This window comes from Leucopleurus acutus, assembly GCF_964270905.1.
Source record: "Leucopleurus acutus genome assembly, chromosome: 7".
Lineage (NCBI taxonomy): Eukaryota > Metazoa > Chordata > Mammalia > Artiodactyla > Delphinidae > Leucopleurus > Leucopleurus acutus.
The window spans coordinates 87,002,486-87,017,711 of NC_139150.1; the positions used below are offsets into that span (position 1 = coordinate 87,002,486).

At 38.0% G+C, this 15,226-nt stretch overlaps 1 protein-coding gene across 2 annotated transcripts in view; it reads left to right on the forward strand.

Moving 5' to 3' along the window:
- ERCC6L2 (ERCC excision repair 6 like 2) overlaps window positions 1-15,226 on the forward strand; it is a gene marked incomplete at its 3' end in the record, with an annotated part of 140,984 nt that overhangs the window by 110,732 nt on the left and 15,026 nt on the right. The gene's annotated exons all lie outside the window — the stretch shown is intronic.

Sequence of the window (15,226 nt, forward strand, 5' to 3'; positions counted from 1 at the left end):
TTAAAAAATATTTTCTTCTCTTTGGCTTATTATTCTTTCTTAATTCCTTAGAGCTAGGTGTCTGAGGAGTAGTTTTTCTACCACTTTATGTGTAGAAGTGAAAAATTGGTATTGTATATAACAAGGACACTGTTTCAAGTTAGTGCTACTTTTGGGAATGAAGGGGGGTTGGGAAATGCTATCTGAACTGTCAAGCTGAGACAGGAGATAGATGGGCCCCCAGGGCAAACAGTTTGTGTTTGTTCCTTGTGGACTGGTACTCTGAGATGGGAATAACAGGACAATTGAGAGAGGAGGCTGGACCCTGCCCAGAGGGAAGGTAAGAGACCACTTATTCCTCATTCTTGAAGTCAGGAGACCTCCCAGACTACACATGAGCAGAAAGCCTCCTTGGAGGTCAAAAGGGGAGTGATGCCAAGTGTCCAAACCTACCCAAAGGCCTCTTGCGTAGAATTCATCTTGGCCAAGAGATGCATGCTCACACATGGAAAAATCCTGAGCTATACCAAATATGGACTTTGAACCAGGCAAATCAAAATGACTGGCCAAAGGAAACCCGAAGAAATGCCCCATAAAAGTGATTCAAACTGCCATGAGGGTGCTGCTCTTTCTCTGAGCCCACCCATGTGTCTATCCACACATACTCTTTTTCTCGCCTAATAAATACTTTTTCCACTACTTTCCGTCTTTGTGGGAATTCTTTTTCTGCAAAGCCGTACAGCCAGGGCCTTGTCACTGACCACTGGTCTAGTGGCTAGGATTCGGTGCTCTCACCGGCACGACCCAACCTCAGTCACTGGCCGGGAACCGAAACCCCGCTTCAAGCCGCTGCAGGCCTAGGCCACCCAAGATCAAAGCTATCTTCATTTATTTGTACCTCATCTGGTTTGACAAAGATTTTGGATTGTCTTAATAAAATCAGAATACAAAATTAAGTTCATGACCAAGGAAAATATAAATTAAGACGGAAGTTCAAGACTGGGAGAAAGTTAGAATGCAGGTATATAGGATATACTATACTTTCCCAGATATATTTTTTTAATGACAAATTTGATTGAGTTTCCTGGTAGGCAAAACAAAGGAAGTGAACAATGTATTTAGTGTTTTCTCAACTAGTACATTTAGAAATGTTGGGCAGTTTGGGTGGTCACAATGACCAAGTGCCTGACTGGCATTAATGTCTGGAGGCCAGGGATACTAAATGGCTGTCCTGGGGGGTGGGGGGAGCATCCCACATGCCGAGAATTGTTCTGCCCAAAATGCCATAACACCCTGCTGAGAAACACTGAGCTAAATGATTGTCCTTAAGAAAAAAGAAAAACAAAAAACAGCTCTTCTAAGGAGGAGCAAAGCTTTTCCTAGGGTTTAATTTGAAAGAAATTTGTCACCTGGCATTTTAAATGGGGACCACTGAATGATCTAGTTAACTGTCAGTTGTCTTATAATATCCTTAGAGTAAATGTAATATTGAACTTTGAAAGGCTGTACTTTTAGCATTTTCCAGTGTAATCCAAAGGCCCAATTCCAAAATGCAACTCATGAAAGCACTTTCATGACCCAAGTATGCCACTTTTTTATATTCTCATTTGATCTGGGAGTATACCATATCTCAGCCAATGCTGTAGATAGCATTTCTATAGTTTGACTACCTTGTGGGAGCTATATGAACAAAGTAGGCAGAAATGTGCCGGGTTTGCCAGAAATTTACTGTATTAAAATGAAGAGCATATCAGAATCTTTTAAACAGACAGCTAATTTTTTATTAGGTTTTTCTTTCTTTTAAACCGTGCCTTTTTTTTAAACCATGCTCTTTTCCAAACAAATTTTAATGTGAAAGGTCAGAAAATTTGGCAAACTCTGTAGTAGATGTTAATGCAATAATTTAACTGGATATTGGTCACTAGCTTATTTAAATATTTCTCAGAGAAGAAATTTACACCCATGTAATACCTCCCAAAACGGACCCAAGAAGCAACCCCTGGATATAGAAGCAATAAAAAGTACCTTTGGAACCTTCGTAAGGAAAATTGTAAAGATGAAAATGCTGGAAGTATACTTTGCCTTTAGTTGGGGAGGGGTGGGTGTGCGAAGGGATTTCCTTTATCTTTACATTAGCAATACCAGTAGTTTTCAACCTTTTTCAGCCCCAGCATTCTTGAGATGAACAGCACAGTCTCATCAGAAACCTTGTCTTTTCACAGTGATTTTCAGAGTGAGGGGCATTTCTTACCAGGAAACAAATTGGAATACCCAGCCTCTGGAGTTTCTGATATGTCCTTTGAGGCCATATATCTCCCCAGTCACACATAGACCAATTTAGTAGACCTTTTTCAGGGAATATGAAGAAATCTGGTGTTTAATGACTAAATCACAGTGGGTATAAAATACTCAGGGACGTTTTAAAGCCATTAAGCAGGAAGTCCAGTCCCATGCCACCAATGCTGGCAGGCATTATAGAACAGTCCATATAAACATACTTATTTCAGTGGCTAACTTCTTTAAATCAATACTTGATACAGTAAAATTCTGACAGAATAAGATTCAATCCCTCAGATTTGACCTATATCATTTAATGCATCAGGTTAATAATATAGTTGTACTTTAGCATCTTGAAAGCTGGAATGTATTACCTATAAACAACAATCACTTGGGGATGGTATTATAAACTTACCATCAAAAAAGAAAGGTCTTGGATACACACTACTATATATAAAATAGATAGCTAATAAGGACCTACTGTATAGCACAGGGGACTCTACTCAATACTCTGTAATGACCTATATAGGATAAGAATCTAAAAAAGAGTGAATATATGTATATGTATATGTATAACTGATTCACTTTGCTGTACACCTAAAACTAACAGCATTATGAGTCAACTATACTCCAATAAAAAGTTAAATAAATAAAAAGAAAAGTCTTGGTATATGAAAATCAGAGTTTTCAGGGCTTCCCTGGTGGCACAGTGGTTAAGAATCCACCTTCCAATGCAGGGGATATGCGTTCGAGCCCTGGTCCGGGAAGATCCCACATGCCAGGGAGCAACTAAGCCTGTGTGACACAACTACTGAGCCTGTGCTCTAGAACCCGCATGCCACAACTACTGAAGCCCACGTGCCCAGAGCCCATGCTCCTCAACAGAGAAGCCACCGCAATGAGAAGCCCATGCACGGCAACCAGAGAAAGCCCGCTCACTGCAACGGAGAGTAGCCTGCCCAACCCAGTTCACTGCAACCAGAGAAAGCCTGCACGCAGCAACGAAGACCCAACGCAGTCAAAAATAAAGTAAATAAATTTTTTAAAAAAATCAGTTTTCAAAATAGTTATCATACATATTTTTCTTCTTAGTTTTTCACCAACATCAAAAACTAAACCTACTATATTTTTGACATAAAACTGCAACCCCTGAGACATACATCATGCTTTCCTCCTTTTAGTTTAACTAGAAATAAATAAATAAAAGAACTCATATAATAAGACTCATCTTCAGTTTGTTGAACTCTAATATTCTAGAGGCAGAAGAAATTTTTGATTGTTATAACTAGCCTATGGCATGAAGTCTATTCAGGCTGTCAGTTTGAATTGTAGCTCTACCTGATACTTCCTGTGTGACCATGAACAAGTTACTTACCTTCTCTGTGCCTCAATTTCCTTGTGCTTAAAATACAAGTAATTATACTTCTTACCTCAGATGGTTGTTGTGAAGACCAAATGAGGTAATAATACCTGTAAAATGCTCTGAACAGTACCTGACACAAAGTAAGCAGTCAATGAATAATAAGTATTGTTATTACAACCAATGGATAAGACTGATGTCAGGTCTCTAACTCCCCTGGAGGGTGAGGATCAACAAGAAGAAATAATCTATAAACAGTTGTATGCAGCTATATTTAACTATAAGTAAAAGAATGGGTGGTACTAGTCCATCTGGCGCTTTGAATTTCCTTAAAAACAAAACAAGAATGTTTATGGTAGATTATTTTTCAAATTTTTATATGTGACTGTTGTTTTTGTTTATGAAAACAAAGTCAGTACTTTATATTAATTTTATTTTAGGATATTCTGTATTAGAGTAGAAGTTATAGTAACTTTTCTCCTTAAAGCTGATAGATTTATTTTCTGTTTAGATTCATTAGTTTGTGACTATTTCTACTTCATGATATCTCCATAGCTGCTGACAGACATTCAAATGAGTGAGAGAGCACTCTGCCATCAAACTAGTCCTTTTGCATCTCTATACATATTACTCTGGGTTCTCCTCATTATAATTCTTCTGGAAACTAGAAACTACTTTAATAATATCAGTGAGATGGAATGATGGTAGTGTTGTGTTTCTCTTTACTAAAGCTATTTGTAAAGATGGTTAAATTAAGCATTTCTGAAGACTTTTAAAATATTATTTTACATAAATGAGATATTGATGACATGTCAAAGCCATTCACAGAATTTCTAAGGAAAAAAAATGATCACAATCACCGATTTCATCATATCTGGTCGATAGTATTTATTTCAACACCTTTAATGAGTAAATCATTGAACCACACCATCATCTTTGGTTAGAGATATATATGTCACTCACTGAGAGATTTTGCAGCTCTCCCTGTGGTGGTGGCTGGCAATAGTGGATTTGCAGTTTTGGGAAAACTTTTAAACCATTATGGGAAGAAAAGAGAATAAACTAAGGTGAAGGTAAATGAAGCAAGATGAAGGCAGAAAGACTCAGCCATAGTGTTAGAAATATTGACAACCCTCTTCTTCTGAAATCTCCAGAAATCCCTAGACCTCCCAGCTACAGTACAGTATCTTTCATCTGGGGCTCACATCCAGAATCTTTCTGATTACTGAGAATTCTTTTGAGTGCTTCATGTCTGTCACCAAAGTTTTATTAGAGACCTTTGTGTTTGAAAAGATTTTGTGTGTTTGTGTGTGTGTATGCCTGTGTGTGGTCTCTGTATGTGTCTGTGTGTCTGCAGCCAGATGCAGATGTGTTGCCTCAATTCCTAAGAAAACAAAACAAGTCCTATTTATTTGTATGAAGGCAACACAAGATTAACAGTGGCCACAATATGCAAGTATTTCACTTTCCAAGGAATACTGTAATTGAGTCTAAGTAAGAGCCTTTAACTAAATTGCAAAGGAATATACTAAATGGAAAACTTACAAAAGAGAAGTAATGTACACTACAATTATAGATAACATACTATGGTCTTTCAGAGTTTCTCAGTCCTTTGATGTAATTATTGGTAACCAGAATGACAAAAGCTATGAATCAAATGGAATTCACCCATATATTAAGAAAAGTTCTAAAATATACTATCTTTTCCATATTTCCTTTGGTTTCTTACAGTTTATACTTTTATAAAATAATTTCTACTTATTTGAACATATTTGATAAATGTCTTGAATTAAAACCTATCTCTCCTAAAATAATTTCTAATTATACCTTTTTAATTTAGCAATACAAACTATATAAAATAAGAACTTGCTTTGCCTTCAATTGTACTTGGATATTTTAGAACCATTTCTGAAGACAGCTTATTTTAAAAGACAAGATGTCTGATAACAAGGGGGAAAACCTGTGTGATTTAGGTTTAAGCTTAGACCAAAAAGAAATGTTTTAAGCATTGGAAGGAACTTCATTAGAGTTAATTTATTCTTTTAATATACGGAAGTATGTCATAAAACTTAGCTATACCTGTGTGTGATATGGTACCTCATTTTTTCAATCAACTGCATGTTTTCAACTTAAGTTTACTTCAAGTTTTCTGAAAAGAATTGTACAAAGACAGCATTTGATTAAGGATTAATCACTATGGCAACTGAGACGTGGTGACTGAAAGGGGGAGGATGTATTCTCCCCTCAGTTTCCTGCCAGCTGTCATAGTCAACCTCTGCTGCCTGAATCCAAGCCAAAATATAGACTGTGACCAACTCGAAGAAACTATATCTGTATTTTTATAAATTGGTACAAGTATCAGACTATAAAAGAAGACTTAATCCCCTGAATTGGATGACAGACACTTGGCACTCTTGCCAGTGTTTGACAGAGAAATAACGGGTTGCTTTGTAGTAAAACCTGGATTAATAGTAAACCGTTCTTTATGTTATTGCAGTGTGGTGTAAATGAGAGAACTAAGCATGCCGTCAGCCTGGAGGCGGGGGTGGCATGGGGGAGAGGTGCCTTTTATATAACCAGTGCAGGTTTAAGCACTGTTCAGAATACTGTAAATACAAAATGTTGTCTTAGAACTTCTCTTTCTTGTATTTGTATTAGATTGGCATTTTGTAGATTACTTAAAGAAAGGATTTCTATGAGCTATGGTGGATTTAGTTGCAGTATGTTTATACAGCTTTTGGAGTCAGCAAGGAGGGATGGACTGTTTACAATGAGCAGACTTTGGGGAGATATAGCATTCCATTAGCCTAGTTTTCAGGACAGTGAATGGCATGATGGTTTAAAGTAATTGTTCACAAATGACTGGTTTATGAAGTAGTCCAGTAAGTAAGGTTTATGGTTTCAGCATGTAGCGGAATTAACTCTTACTGGGTGGGATTTTTCATGGTCTTATGATTTTTCTTTCTATAGCTAGATGTTAATTTTATGGTGTTTTTGTATCAGAAAGTTATTCTTTCAAGTGATTTTAGTAGAGATTGGATTTTTTAAGTTGTGTGTGTGTATGTATGAAATTATGTGACCAGTGCTGGCATGAAAAAGGCTGTTGTGTTTCTATCCTTAGAACTAGGATTGATTCAGAGAGATAGTGTGTCATTTGTGAAGAACACCTGTCACCTCGTCAGAGGAATGAGAATCTGGTGTTAACTATAAGCACCTATACCTGTTCCCCTCCTAGCTGGTGGCAATGAGAAGCCACAAAACGTCACTTCCTCACAGTGACGTTACCAGGCTTAATAATGCCACTAATGAGCTGATGTGTACAAAACACATTCAACTCCTTGCAAGAAAGGCATAAATTTTTATTATTGTAATTATGATTATTGCTTATTAGTAGGGGTGATGAGTGAAACTCTTTGTTATTCTCTGCAATGACCTGTTATTCTTTTTGTCGTTAATAGTACCAATAATAGAATATGTTAGAATACCATAAAAGATATCTAGTCCAGTCCTCAAATTTTATAGATGAAGGGCCCACCTTGAACTATGCCTGATTTATCATAAAGAATACTATAGAAAAAAAACTGTATTTGACAGTACTTATAAAAAACTAATTTGACCATGGCCTAGACTGACAAAAATATTCTTTGCTTATTAGGAAGTAGCTTGATTCTAACTCTTCTCCTAGCTGGTCATTGTTCCAATTGCAGAGACGATTGATATGGCTTCTTTGAACAGTTTCTCCATTTAGAATAGTTGGAAGATTATAAATAGCTTAAAAATACTATCTCTTCGGGCTTCCCTGGTGGCACAGTGGTTGAGAGTCCGCCTGCCAATGCAGGGGACACGGGTTCGTGCCCCGGTCTGGGAGGATCCCACATGCCGCGGAGCGGCTAGGCCCGTGAGCCATGGCCGCTGAGCCTGCGCGTCCGGAGCCTGTGCTCCGCAACGGGAGAGGCCACAACAGTGAGAGACCCGCGTACCATGAAAAACTATTTCTTCAAATAATGCCTTCTAAGTAACAATATAAAAGCTTAAAGATATAAGGCCTCATTGAACTCTGATTGACTCCACCTAGCGACTTAGAGAATGTTAAGCACTTAACAGCCCTTTTCAAATTATATTTTATCCCTCTATTGAAAACCATGGTATCAATTGGACATGGCCACTTAATGGAAACACCTATTTCCTTGTCATCTGAGAATCCTGCCTGTATACATATGAATTCTGAATTTTATAGGACGAATAAATCAAAATTATAAGGTCATAATGTGAAGGATTCTTGGAGACTAATGCAAACATAATATTTTACTGATTTATTTTTTAAATGAGAGGGTACATGACTTCCCTCAGGCTCAGCAGTGGCAGTCAGCTTAAATCCCTGTAGTCTTTCAATCTTTCTGTCTTCTCTTGTGCTTTTCCCTCAGTTCCTTTGGTTTCTATTTTGCTTTGAAGGTTTTTACTTTTTTTTAAAATTCCATTTTGCTTTTCCAATATGACAAATCAGTCTAATTTTCCAAGATAACCTGCCTGTGAAGAATTACCGTCACTTTAGCAGTTAAACAAAAATCAGGTGGACTGAATGCATCTGTCTCTTTAAAAAATATTTTTTTAGAGTTAAAACTATCTGTACTCAAGAAATATAGTAAGACTGTTTGCAATATCTACTCTGCCAAAGGTATTTTGGCAAAGACATAATTTTTTTACTTTTTTTCTCTTTACTTATGCTTTTTCTCTACTACAAATAACCTTCAGCCTTAGTTTTTCTAACCTCCCAAATCTCCAAACCTCTCTACCTTTCAGCATCTACCTCAAATGTGTCACTCTTTCATAAAGTCTGCCCCAATTCAGCTGTCCTTCTCCCTATACCCTTTCTGCTTCTCCCAATAGTACTTTATGTGGCCTATTATTCTAACATATGACTTCCATGTATTTATCATAGTTATGTAAGTATACATCTTTTTCTTCTTTTCTATAAACTCTGGACTTCAAAAAATAGCACAGTATATCTCTGTTTCACATTTGATAATTCTGGAGACCTAAAGTAGTGTCTTGTACATAATTGATACTTTTTGAATAATTTAGGTTTTCAGTTGTTGTCAGCGTATAATGAACCCAATCACTATCTTCTGAAAATTAAGTGGCTTAAACTATCTTTTCCATGAACAACTTTCATAGTTTGCCTGAAAATCCTCTGGCAATGACTTGACATTGTTCAGAGCTACTACTGAATATATTTAATTAGCCAAGGGAGACAGTCCCTCCTTATCTGAATTAGAAGTAGTCTCAGGTTTGTCTGGCATTCATGGGCTTCGATAAATTTACTCAATCTGCACCTCCAAGTAAATCATCTACTGTCTGATCCTCCACTCCCAATTCAAGTTCCACTTCTTACATGAAGCCTCAGTCTTCGGAGATCACGCTATTCCCAGCCCCTTTCACACCCATTCTCTGTGCCAGTCATCACTGTAGACATGGCAGACACCGTATTAATGTTTGCTCTCTTCTCATATATGTGGCAAGCTGCTTAAGGATCAGGACATGACATACATGTCCGTAAGCATCACCACTTAGCAACAGGCAGCACAGAGTGGAAGTTCAGAAAACATTTGTTACTGGTCATTCCTGTAAGAAAGTACTACATAAGGCAGATCCCCACAACCATTTTCACTATGAGTAAAGGCTCCTTAACTCTTAGCTCCACAAGTTAATGTTAAAGGGGATATACTGGCAGATAATGTAAAGACGTTAGTTATTTTAGAGCAGCATAAATGCTGGTATTCTTCATCTTCACTCATTATCTGTCATCTCTTGACCATAGTGCTGGTATAAGACACCCACTCGAGAGGGGAGAACATGGAGAATGGTGTCAGAAAGATATCCCTACCCATGCATGACTTTGTAAGCTTTCTTCATCTTAGCAGTAACAAATCTGAACAGTCACTTTGGGGCATAATTTTCTCTCTTCCAGAGTTCTGTAAAATATCTTATTGTGTTTCTTTTCCATAGCACATGAGGCCTATCTCATTTGGTGCTAATCTCCTTTTCCAGTCTCATTCTGAGACACTCATTCAGAATTATTGACACTATGTGCCAGGCACTGCGCTAGACTCTGGGGATAGAAAGATGAGCAAGCTCTTCCTAGTCAGCCTTCAGTTTATAAATCAGTCTCCAAGCACACCATGGACTTTTACTCTTCCATGTCTTTGCTCTTGTGGTCCTTTTGTTTAAAATTCCATTTCACCTGTATCTGCTTGTTGAACCCCTACTCCTTGTATCATCAGTGACAGTTGTCCCCTGTCTTCTCCAAAGCAGTATAAATGTTTTCCTCAAATTCATCTTTACTTATTTGTGTGTGTGTGTATGTGTGTGCATGTATGTCTGCTATAGCATATAGCACTGATCACATTGTATTATGTGATACTTTATAAGTAAGTATCTACAGGATGCTTTCAGCTGCAAGGAATAGAATAACCATCTGAAAATGGCCTATACAATAGGCTGTTGAACTAATTTACATAACAGCAAATCTGGAGGGAGGTATGTCCAGGTGTATTACTACAGTCTAATGACATCATAAGAATTCAGGCTCTCTCATTTTCTGCCCCACTATCCTCAGTAAGTTAATTTTTAGTTCCACGAGGCCTTTTGCCTTATGTTACAAGATGACTACTGCATCTCAAGAACATATTTCCTCATACAAATGTATCCAAAGACAGGAAGACGTGGTTCTTTTCCTGTATCTCTCCTTTTATTGGGGAGGAAAATCTTTCTGGCAGAACATAATTGGCTTGACTAATTTGTTTATCCCCTAAGAACTGAGAGGGCAATCTACCTTCCCTGAGCACATTTCTAAGAGAACCTCAGTTTTGTTCAGACAACAAAGAGGGAGGCAGTGGCTGTTAGTAGGCCATCCACAGTGTCTGGCACTGTATTCCTGGTTAGACTGTGAAACTCTTTTGCATTAGGAAGTGAATCTTACTCTATCTTTTATTCCCAGGACCTAAAAAAAGTACCTGCTACATAGATATTCAGTTAGAGCTTACTGATTTTAATTGAATTTCTAGTAGATACCAAAGAGATTCTATACAGAGAAATGTGGAGAATTATTCTAATTTATTATATAAGCATGAATTCTTTTGTAGTAGATTAGCTTTAGGCAGGATAAATATGTTTGAACTATGATCCTTGATCTAAGATGGAAGTTGTGATATTTTTACAAGTTTCCTGATGAAGATAGAATCCCTCTTAACGTAACCAGAGTCAGCTCTCACAGCATTTACGGCAAAATTGTTGGTAGGTTGATGTTTTATTTAAAGGTGTCAGTCATTTTGTAACCAAGTTATTATCGGAATCAAATTTCAATTAATCTGTAAACAACTTTCATGACTATTTAGCATTAACTGCTTCAAAATGGAATTTGAAAGCCATATCCTACTTTTGTTCAGTATTTAAGGCTATTTCGTTGCTGTGGCCAGATGAAATAATGAATACCTTAAGAGAAAGAACTTCTCATTTTGTTCATAAAAATTATTTGGGCCACTAGTATTTACCACCACACACTTTCAGGAAAAGAAAACTACTTTTAGTTTCTCTTAAGAATATCCTTGATGGGGACTTCCCTGCTGGCGCAGTGGTTAAGAATCCACCTGCTAATGCTGAGGACACGGGTTCGATCCTTGGTGCAGGAAGATCCCACATGCCACAGAGCAACTAAGCCCGTGCACCACAATTACTGAGCCTGTGCTTTACAGCCTGCGTGCCACAACTACTGAGCCCACGTGCTGCAACTACTGAAGCCTGCGTGCCTGGAGCCCATGCTCTGCAACACAAGAAGCCACCACAATGAGAAGTCCGTGCACCGCAACGAAGAGTAGCCCCCGCTTGACACAACTAGAGAAAGCCTGTGTGCAGCAGCAAAGACACAACACAACCAAAAAATAAATAAATAAAATTGATTCTTTAAAAAAAAGAAGAATATCCTTGATGAATCAATAAAAATTACTAATTTTCTTAAATCTCAACCCTTTTGTACTTATCTTTTTTTTGTTTTGTTTTGTTTTGTTTTGCGGTATGCGGGCCTCTCACTGTTGTGGCCTCTCCCGTTGCGGAGCACATGACCCGGACGCGCAGGCTCAGCGGCCATGGCTCACGGGCCCAGCCACTCTGCGGCATGTAGGATCTTCCTGGACCAGGGCACGAACCCGTGTCCCCTGCATCAGCAGGCAGACTCTCAACCACTGTGCCACCAGGGAAGCCCTGGTACTCATCTTTTTAGTATTCTGTTTGATGAAATAGGAAGTGTACACAAGCACTTGTATAATTGAACTGCAGACTAAACTAGCCACTTTTTTTTATGGAACACAATTTGTATCAATACTTGAAAGAATGACTGACAAACTATGGTTATTTAGACTTGTGTATTTGGTAGATACTTTCTGTCACTTCAAGGAAGACAACAGAGACAGTACTTGTTGCCAGCGATAAAATTCAAGCTTTCAAGTGAAAATTAAAATATTGAAAAACTTGTGTCTGCCACCATGACCATGACCCCTTCCCAATATTTAAAAAGATTTTTTCTGATGCATAGGTGGTAATAACAACAAATATGGTTTTCCAATGTTGTATAATTGAATGTGTCAACATTTTGAAGATCTGCATAACTGACTTAATATTTTCCAAATGACCAGTGAATGATATTACAAAATCACGCAGGGGGAAAAAATTCAGCCAAAGTACAAAATATACCAATGAATTTTACTTTTAACAATATAAAAAGTTCACTGATATGGTTTCAAATATTACATGAAACTAACCTTAATTGAATTTTGGTAAAGTATCAAAAAAGAATATCTACAATTATCTGAAAAGGCTATGAAAATATTCTGCCCTTTCTCAACTATGTATCAGTATGAGGCTGATTTTCTTCATATACTCCAACTAAAACAGCATTGTTGCAGCAGACTGAATGCAGAAGAAGATATGAGAATCCAGCTATCTTTTATTAAGCCAGCTATTAAAGACATTTGCAAAAATGTAATACGTAGCCACTCTTCTGGCTAATTTTTTGTTTGTTTACCTTGGAAAATATAAACTTTTTTGCTGATAAAGAGTTATTTAATTATTTTAAACTTTCAATAGATATAACCTACATAAACAAAATCTCTTTGGCGTCCTCAATAATTTTTAAACTGTAAAGGTGTCCTAAGACCAAAAAGTTTCAGAACTGCCATTTTAGACCGTAAGAAGGGGGTCACTTGATCATTAAATTCAGTTTTAGTGGAACATACTTTCAGTTGGCCTTTCTCTGTCGGAAAGCTTTACTTCCTCTTCTGCATGACTCAAGAAAGCATATCAGAATAGAAGAGAGTGAAAATGATGTGGTTATAGGAAATCCACTCTAATTTACTAAAAAGGAGAATTATTCACAGATTTCAGTACTTTATTATTAACAATAATCTGCATCCAACTTCACAACTAGTTACAATGTCCCAGTGTTATTTGTGGCAGGGTGCTTGAAATGTTCTTCCCTAGACACTGAAGAGCCGTCGATGGCCTTGTCACTGAATCAGCCTGCATAGAAGCCTACACTTACTCCAGCTGGAGGACTGGAGGAAGGAAGTGAGAGCCTAAGCTCCCCATGGAAGTGCCAGCCACTGGAAAGGCAAGCAGGGGCGGGTGCCTGCCAAGAAAGACTTTAATTAAAATTTTTCCATCAGCACCACCCTTCCGTGATCTTTTCACTAACAGGTATTATTTAGTATAGGACCTTCAAGTAGTCTTTAGAGACATTTTTACAGTAATATAAATAATATATGTAAAGATTTAAAATTCAGCCAGGGCTCAAGATGCCAAGGACCTATTCATTACTACTTACTGGAGATCCTAAAAAGACTAGTAGAAACCAGGGCTTGTGGTGCTGAGTCCAGTGCTCAGACAGCTACCCCAAAAGGCCTTGCCTTTGTCTGTAGGAGGTATTAAGGGGAATTTACTCTCTGACCACCCTCCCAGGAAGGACTGAGGGAATATTAGCCAACACTCCCTGTTGCTGGTCTGCAGGCTTTTTTAAAGGTAGTTGCCACCATCTCACCTGGCCTTTTCCCCCAGGTTGACTGCTGTGGCACTGCCTTCATGTTCCCAAATCCCAAGGAGATGGGGCTTTTGTATTTCTGTTTGTAGTGTGTGCCCCACAGTATTCACCTGCACGCCCGAGGCTATCACTTTGTTCCTTTAGATAGACGAGTTTCTTGTATAATGAGAAATGGACTGTTGTGCACACAAAAAGGGAGCTAGGCTCAGGGAAGCCAATATAAAGTTGTCCTTTTGTGGCTCACTCAGCAAGCAAAGTACTATCAAAAACGAAAATATATATCTATATATATAAAAAACTGAATTGTAATGGTTACTCCTTCCAGGAGGAAAAGAGAACCATAATTACAAACTTTAATCTCCCTTCACCACCAAAAAAAAAAAAATGTTTTAGATTTGAATCTAAGTGTTTGTTTTTTCAGACTTGAATGACATTTTTAAACATATGCAGAAAATTATACTTCAGTGTATATTCGTGGTGGGTCCTCTAACCAGCTGGCTTTTCTCCAGAGGCTGAGTGAAGACAATTCAGGGGTACCTCATAGTTGCCTTAGGTTTCTGTTGAGTGTTGGAAAACTTCATTTACAGTAATATTTCCTACCTCCAGGCAGAAATCTTGAATGATTACTTCAAAGATAAGACGTTTTCACACTTGCACAAAGATGCTTAAAGGTCTTTGTCCTTTTAGACTCTCAGATGCCACTTGAATGAATTTATTTACACGTGCTATATGTCTTTATGGTACTCCTGATTCCCTGCTTTGCAAAGACAAGCAAGTTTATGACTTTTTATGTGTTTATAGGGTTTGGCCCTTACCCAAAGGGAGATTTCTTTTAATCTTTTGTTTGAACAGATGTGTAAACAAAAGCATTGCTGCCTCTCAGGCTTAACTATTTAAGGTTTAATGAAGAAAAAAATGAAAGAGCACTTGATTTTTTTTTAATCTTTATGACAAAGTTGGTGTGATCAGGCCAATGTGAGGGGTTTGGCTACATGGTGTGCCCACTTGTGGCCATGACCATAGACTGGCTTGTGAAGCTCTGTGCTATTCTCAGGAGCAAGGTGTAAACCAAAGAGCTTTCCTGTGATGGGCAGGTCCTCTGGTGATCTTAGAATCCGAACTCAGGCTTCTCAACAAGTCAGAACCATTGGGACCTTCCATTGCCTTTGAAAATCTCCCTGGTTTCCAGTTTTCTCAGTGACTAATCAAGGCTGATCATCCAGTTATGGAGAAAACAGTGAATGTGGCTGTTAAATATACATTGCTCTTTGTTCTGATGTATCCTCTGTAAGGTGTTTTCTAGAGAAACCGACTCAGCAGACAGATCCATTCCAAAATTGCTTAATAAAGATTTCACTACATCCTGGTAGCCTATCATAGACAGGCTACCCATCCTATCAGGCTGTTCTTCATCGTACATTGTCCCCCTCCAAGCTTCCTCTACTTGTGGGGGATACAGATGAGCAGAGGAAAAGGAATCAGCATTATCTGTACCACCTATGGATGTGTCTCCAGTAATTAGC